The following is a 7,604-nucleotide window of genomic DNA, read 5'->3' as shown; positions in this document are numbered from 1 at the left end:
CTGTTTGTGCAGCTGTTATTACGACTTCTATTACTTCTGCTGCTAATAATGACGTTACAACGGCGACGATGGCGAAGAAGAAGAAGAAGAAGAAGAAGAAGAAGACAGGGCTGTTGGTATGCTGTCAGCCCTAGATGACACTTGACAGCTGGAAGTTAAAAGCATGAAAGACGGATCAGAAATGTTGATAACGAGCAGCAGCGCTCTTATATAATGACGTAATAAGAGTCTTTGATTCCTCCCACAGACCCGGTGGCCTGCTGTGAGCAAAGGGAAGCAGGCCAGAGAGCAGGGAAGGTTGTAAAACAAGAGCAGAGGAGAAAAACACACACACACACACACACATCTACAACCAACCCTCTCTCCTGTCACTGAGGCCTTTAAAAAAAAAACAATGCAGTGCAACAGCTGCGCGTCAATTAGCATTTTTACGTCGTTGGAATGTCAGTTCGCCATAAAGTCTCTTCTTCTGCCTCAGTCCACAACTGATTCAGTACATGTGTCCTCATCCAAAACCAAAATCAAGAATTAATAAATACATTAATTTGATACTGTTTGCTAGTTTGTTTGTTAGTTTGTTCCCTTCCTACTTGCAGACAGCGCAGCGGCTAGACAAAACCAAGTGGCAGCATAACATTACCTGTCCCGAGGGGGGTCTAGTCACTGCCCTGGTGTTGTGGTCAGTGGTGGCGTGACGTGTCAGCACCTGTACAACAGAAAAGCTTCTTCCTGCCACGGCTTCCACGGCTTCAGCATTTCTCAGGACCTCCCAACTGGGAGGAATAAGTGGTGTTTGTAAATTTATATTTTCTGTGTGTGTGTGTGTGTGTGTGTGTGTGTGTGTGTGTGTGTGTGTGGTTTTGCTTTCGAGTGTGAAAGTGTAACCTTGAACAGGGCTTGCTGTTTGAAAATCTGCTTGTTTAAGCCCGAGCGTAAGTACACAAAATGACGCACAAGAACGCGGCGGAACCGCTTTTCAGTTTCTGTCTGTTTGTGACTCACACTTTGGAAAACCACCAAAGTGAGTGCATCCAATGAGGAGGAAGAGAGAGAGAGAGAGAGAGGTATTCTGTGCATGAGATGCTCTCTTGGCCAAGTAGCATTGTGAGTGCCGCCATGGGTTGTCACTTATATAAACAACGGCAAAGCAGAGGCCGCACGCACACTCTCGTACTCACAGAGGGTAAAACCAGATCGACTGAAGACTTCACCCAGACCACACAAACACTTGTATTTTCTCATTGTCATACTGCATTAGCCAATATAAAGTAGTTCAGACCAGAGGTAAACCAACACATTTGTGCGATATTGGCCTTGACACTTTACCAAAGCCTCTAGGGGCAGATTGAAGTGCACCACCCTTGTCTATGTATCAACCCTGGTGTATAAAGTATTCCAACAGGAATAGTAAGATCAAGACTTAGCACATGCTCACTGTACATGGCAATCCAAGAACTGGACTTTCAAACTGCTTCAAATTGAGGAAACGTAATTCATTTTCAGTAAACCTTCATATATCAATTTTCTGGCCACTTAGGGGCATGCATTGACATATAACCTAATGCGGTTTAAAAAGGGTGTTAGCAAACAGCTTATTTACACAATCAGCAGATATGGAGCGCCATTAGCATTCATTTGGAGTCATGTTTCTGGCCGCCCGACGAATGCAACTCTACCAACTCCTGGCAAACGTATCATGGCTCTTTGGCTGCTAAAGCCTATTGAGTCTGGAAACACAGCTGATGGCAGCGGTGAGAGTGAAAGACAGCTGAAAGATGCTAAAACACCATAATAAGTAATAAGCGTTCACCACAGAGGTGATTTATAATTCTGTTGGTTGTTCACTACGGTCCCATAGTCAGAATCAGAAACAGAATCAGAAATACTTTATTGATCCCCACGTGGGGAAATTACACAAACATACAAAGTTATGATAAAGGGGAAAAAAAAGCAAGAAATGCGCACTGGGAATGGCGACCACTGGCATCCACTTACATCGAACACATTATTTCAGCGTATATTCTCTTAAAGGTCCCACAGAAAAGAGCAGCCACTTGTCCTTCAGTTACATTTACTTCCATCCATTACTCATTCATACACTCAGGGGTTTGCCGCTGCAGCCTACTTGTATGTACTTGGCTGGTATGACAAGCAGCTTATGCGGCTAATGTTAGCAAACTTTAGATAGATACTGCTGCACAGAGGGTGTGTTTTAGCACCTCACATTTTTCCGGGATCGCGGTTGTTCAGCTATAGGTACATAGGCTTGCTTTAATTTTGGTTGGTGTGATTAAGACGCTTCAAAAACACGAACAGGTCTTTCATTTCAAAACATAATGCACAGTGTCTTTCACCAGGTTAATTTTACATTCCGCAAAGCTCTTAAATTATACGGTTAACAAAATCCACTGTTTTTCAGCCTGTGTCACTTGCCCAGCACATCATCAATTCTTCCAGGACGCTGAGCCCCCAAGTGCTCCCAACGGTGGGCCAGCACCCTGCATGGTGGCTCGCTGCCATAGGTGTGTGAGTGTGCGCGAACGAGAGCATAGCGCTTTGGACAAAAGCAGTATATAAATGTAGCCATTTAGCATTTACATAAAGGACTCTCTATTGAATCCACTGGATGAAAAATCCGCCTCTGAGATGTGCTGGATGTGATTATCCCATCGCATTGTGGTTCTGGAGCGTGATGTGGGATCATTTTACTGAATGAGTGGTTTCTCTTGGAAATGTCCAGGGCTGGTCTGACATTCATATGAAAGTGGGGGGAAATTAACCCGGAGAACACACACACACACACACACACACACACACGCACACACACGCATGTATCTCCACGCACACGGGGCAGAGAATAGTCCAACCACAGAAGAAACTGTAACTCTAACCAGGAAATGTTGGACGATGAAGACTTCTGGAAAACACATTTTCTGACTGGCCATGCCTCTTCTTACATAATTCACCCACAAAGCTATTGTGCATTGTAGAAAGCATCATTTCGAGTGTGTAACTCTCTTTGGCTGTGTTTCATCTCAGGCAAGCTGAGCCTCATGGTTTTTCTGCCTAATCAGTCTCATAATGAATCGTCAACAGCACATAATAACCTACAGTCAACACTAGGCAACATTTTCTTTTTCTCTCTAACTCTCATACACACTCAGACAAGCGAGCATAAATACACAAACACACTCTCTTCCATGCACAGACGCAACCATATGCAACCGTGTGTGTGTGTGTGTGTGCTGTCTCTCTCTCCCGCTGCTGGATTCTTAGCATGTGGTAGTGTTTAAAGCTCTGCCTTCAAGACAAAACTTTTTTTTTTTTTTCTCTCTCTTTCTCTGTCTGCCGCTCTCTTCTCTTTTGGATTCCCTACTCTGAAGTCTCAATTTCTCTACATTCCTGTGTAGCGGAGAAAGCAGATATCCCAGGAGAGGTACTGTTTTATAACAAACACCGTCAGGCCTCAATATTTAAAGCACCGCTCCCAGTAAAAAGTCATAAACCCAGATGTGAGAGCCGTCTTACAGTCCTATTCTAAACATGTTGGACTGTTTGACGCTCTTTCCGTGTTCTCAGTCTGCTACCGCTGTGTGTTGCGAGTTCGACGTCTTCCTGTTTGTTCCTCATGAGTGTGTTCTGTTTCCCTGGTCTGACTGCAGGACAGCGCCCATGCGACGTGACGTCTCTCTCGGAGGTGATGGCGAGCTTTTCATCGTCATCTCAGCGCGGTGCAACTCCGCATCTTCACCTGCGCTCTCCTGTAGGCTTGGGCCTAGTATCTATTTTTTCGTACCTTCCTGACATTTCACCGGGTACACGGTGTATGACGGTATTGCCTCTTAGTAACCGACTTGAGAGTCACACACAAGTCTTCAGTCGAAGCCAGTCATTCAAGGTCATTAAACCCAAATGCAATACAGTTGCCTTGAATCTTTCTGTGACATTAACGTTAGCAAGTCATAAACAGAGGAATCTGTATCATCTCTGTCATCCGTCCCATGTGATGTGAATAAGTTAGGTAAGAGTCTGTCTGCTGGAAGGAGCAGCTAATGGGCCCAGATTGAGGCATTATGGCTGCTCCATGCCCCCTTTAATCACACTGATTTCCCTCAAAAAGCCAAACCCTAAAAGCAAACAACCAAAGCTTACATTAACACTCAGTTCCAGTATTTTTTATATCTTGACCCTCAATGCGTTTATGGATATTAATGAGACTTCAGAAAGTGGGCTTACTGATGAAAAAGTTTTGCGGAAATACATTATAAAGCCACTGTAACATCAAGGACACAGTTTGTTTCCACTGTGGACCTAAAGTACTTTATGTTCTTTATCTTGTATGTAAATACCGAGTGGGCTGGGGATCGGACCTCTCTGGAAGGAGTCAGGCTGGGAGTGGGAGACATGATGAGATCGCCTATCTGTTGCAGCGAACGCACCGAAAAGCCCCTCCAATTCAAACAAACACTTGGCAGTACGTGGTGCTGCAGCAATTACGCGGAGGGGGAGAAAAAAAAAAAAAGAGTTTCAACTTGATCTGGTGAATGGGCCGAGTGTGTGGCCAGTCCGAAGGGCTTGGCTAACATGGCAGATGGACGGGAAGATAATCGCTGCAAGAGACGGGAAATGAGCGATGGCGCGAGAAAGGGATGGCTGTGTGTCTGTTTATGTGTCAAGAGAATAGATGCTATGCTCTACCCTTTGCTCTGAACCTGAAAGATGCCCTGTTTGAGACAGCAGGAGCCCTGACCTGATATCTGCAGTGGAATTTGTACCGGGCTTACAGCCGACACAAAGTGCCGTTGTGTGTCTGCCAGGTTTCTGACTGTGTGGGTAATGTCAAAGCTGCAGTATCTGATTTGGACAACATGCAGGAAATTAAGCCCAATTACAGGTCTTGAGATTGGTTGCTATCGAAAATCCAAAGCGATTCATTCATATCATGTGTTTACAGGTTGCGCTGCATGCAAATCGAATGCGTGGGATTATACGCGTTTGCATGTTTGTGTATGACTGTATGGAGATAAATTGTACAGAGCACATTCACACTGTGTTGACAAAGCCTTTTTTTTTTTTTACTGGACAGGAAAATAAATCGCCTACCACAGAACGCGAGAGTCAAAACAGAACAGAAAATCTACAGTAAAGGCTCCACCAGTGGCTCGTAAATGCTGCTATATACGTAAAACGGCTTCAGGTTGAGATGTTTAGTTTCCAGGTCCTGCGTTGCACGGAGCCAACAGCAGGAATAATGAATCGGCTCGGGTTTGTTAGTCGATTGGGCACTGAGCTGAGAGGGCTGGCTGATTTAGGGAATAAAAGAGGGCTCAGCATAACAGGAAAACTACCGCCCTTATTCTACTTTTTCACAGGTGAACAAATATGTAGTGTGTGTAACAATCTTAATTTCATACAGCTAATTTCTCATCCTATTAGCCCTAACCTGAAGGATCCCTTCAAGTCAAGCTTAACTGACGCAACACTGTCAAACAGACCCGAGAAATATCCTGCCTGCAGTGCTTTTGACCTTGGTTTTAGTGACCACTGCCTGACTGTTTGCATTAGAAATGCGAAGCAGAGGAAACCTAATTCACACATAGTGGTCAGATGACACTTGAAAAACATGACCTCTACTCCAGTCCAATTGGTGAAACGTTGTTTTTTTTTAAATTTGTTTTAGATAAGCACGCACCTTTTAAAAAGACACAAACAAAATACAGCCCCACACCCGGGTTCACCAGCTTTCTACTTTATTTTACTCCAGAAACCAAGCATGGACCCATGTCACTGGTTTGCCTTTAGACAATCGAGGAACAAGGGCGCCGCTGCTGTCAGTTTCACTAATTCCTCTTAAAAAATAGTCAAATCTACCTCTAGCAACTCTAGCAGTCTTCTACCTGCCTTTGCTGTTAAAGGCCTTACTCAGATAACTGATAGCCATGACATTTGCACTGCTTTTACTACTGCTGTCTGCATTTATTGTACGTGCCTCGGCACTATTGACAATGAGGGTTCTCCCTCAGTGTCCTTTCCGAGGTTTTAAATAAAAAGACCTAAAGAACGAAACCTTTTTCTTTTCAGAGTCCAGACAAGAATCAGAGGACAGCTCTACGGTGATGATTATTCTGAGACTTGTTGGTTTATGGCTTCCCGGGTTTTGGCAAACTGGCACAGTGGATAATAATAAAAAAAAAGAGGTATTTGGATATGTGTCCTCATTCCTAGAATGCATGGAGATTTTGGCAAACACTGTCTGAAATGATCAGCCAGTGCAGAATCACACCCCAGTGTCAAAGCTGTCTTTTATCTCCCAAGCTGATGCTTGCCAGCATTATTATATTGTACTATGTCTATACCAATTCAAAACTCTTGGTCCACAAAGTCCTTTTCACCCTAAGATAATCTTTATCTATTAGTTATACAGCAGAACAGCTATTATCTGTGCTCCAAGAAGCTTTTGGGAAATCATGGGCCCCAAGTCGGTAACTTTCCAAGCCTGGCTCAGTGCTTGTACTGCAGTGCAAGGAATGCAGTGGTTGTTTTAACGTTACAATGGCTTGGCGGGACTCTGCTGTGGTCAACCGTTTGGTCCTAGACACCCTCAGACATGCCTTGCAGGGTGCCTGCAACAGCCAGCCTCAGAGACTGGAGGCAATCAGAGATGTATAATAAGATATGTTTGAAAATGCCCTGAGAGCAGGTTCTGAACAGATCCCAGAACAGTTACAGCACAGAGAGAAAAGATCTGTTGTAAAGTAGTTGTTGAAAGCTAAGTCCGACGATGTTCTTTATTTTTGTTGTTACACCCCATGAAAAGACCAAAGCATTAGTCTGTCTCAGTATCTTCTGACTCGCCCAGCACTTCCCCACTTCCCAAGCCCATTTGTTCCAACTGAAAATGTTTACTTTAAAAACTACATTTTTACAAGTCATTTCCTTAAACAGCCGGGCACTGTAGCTTTGAAAAAATGTCACTCAGACAGAAGTTAAAAGTGCATTTGTTGGGGACTATTTTCAGCAGTGGATCAATCCTCGTTTGGTGACGATTTGCAGCAGCAGCAGCAGGCGGACAGTGTATGTGGGATTGAGACAAAATAACCTACAAGCGCGTTCGGCGCAATGAGGGAACACGTCAGCCAGTGCAAAAGTGTGGCTCATTTAATAGCTTTTGAATAACAGTGAATCTATATGGCACAGAGGAATAAGCTACATCAGACTTTAGATTGACAGACAATACTAGTAGAATTCATTTTTTTTATCAATTTTTTATTTATATAGCGCCAGATCATAACAGAAGTTATTTAATTTTCATATAGAGCTGGTCTAGACCGTACTTTTTATAATATTTTAATCAATTCATTGTTGGTTTTGGCCTTTTCTTGAGACCAGACTCATCAGACTTGGTTCATTAAAACTTGAATTTCCGTATCTCTGCTCATTGTTCCTGTTGGCTATGATAATGTTGTACTCGCCAAGGTAATTGCTGTGATCTCTGAACGTGGAGACATCTCTAAAAATATGTCCAATGGGTTAAATACATAAATGATAAGACAGCAACTAACAAAACCCGTATTAGTCAAACTTCTTTGGATGAGAAAAACAAA

The sequence above is a fragment of the Enoplosus armatus genome, chromosome 8 (genome assembly GCF_043641665.1).
Source record: "Enoplosus armatus isolate fEnoArm2 chromosome 8, fEnoArm2.hap1, whole genome shotgun sequence".
Lineage (NCBI taxonomy): Eukaryota > Metazoa > Chordata > Actinopteri > Centrarchiformes > Enoplosidae > Enoplosus > Enoplosus armatus.
Note: the sequence above shows the minus strand (reverse complement) of the source record.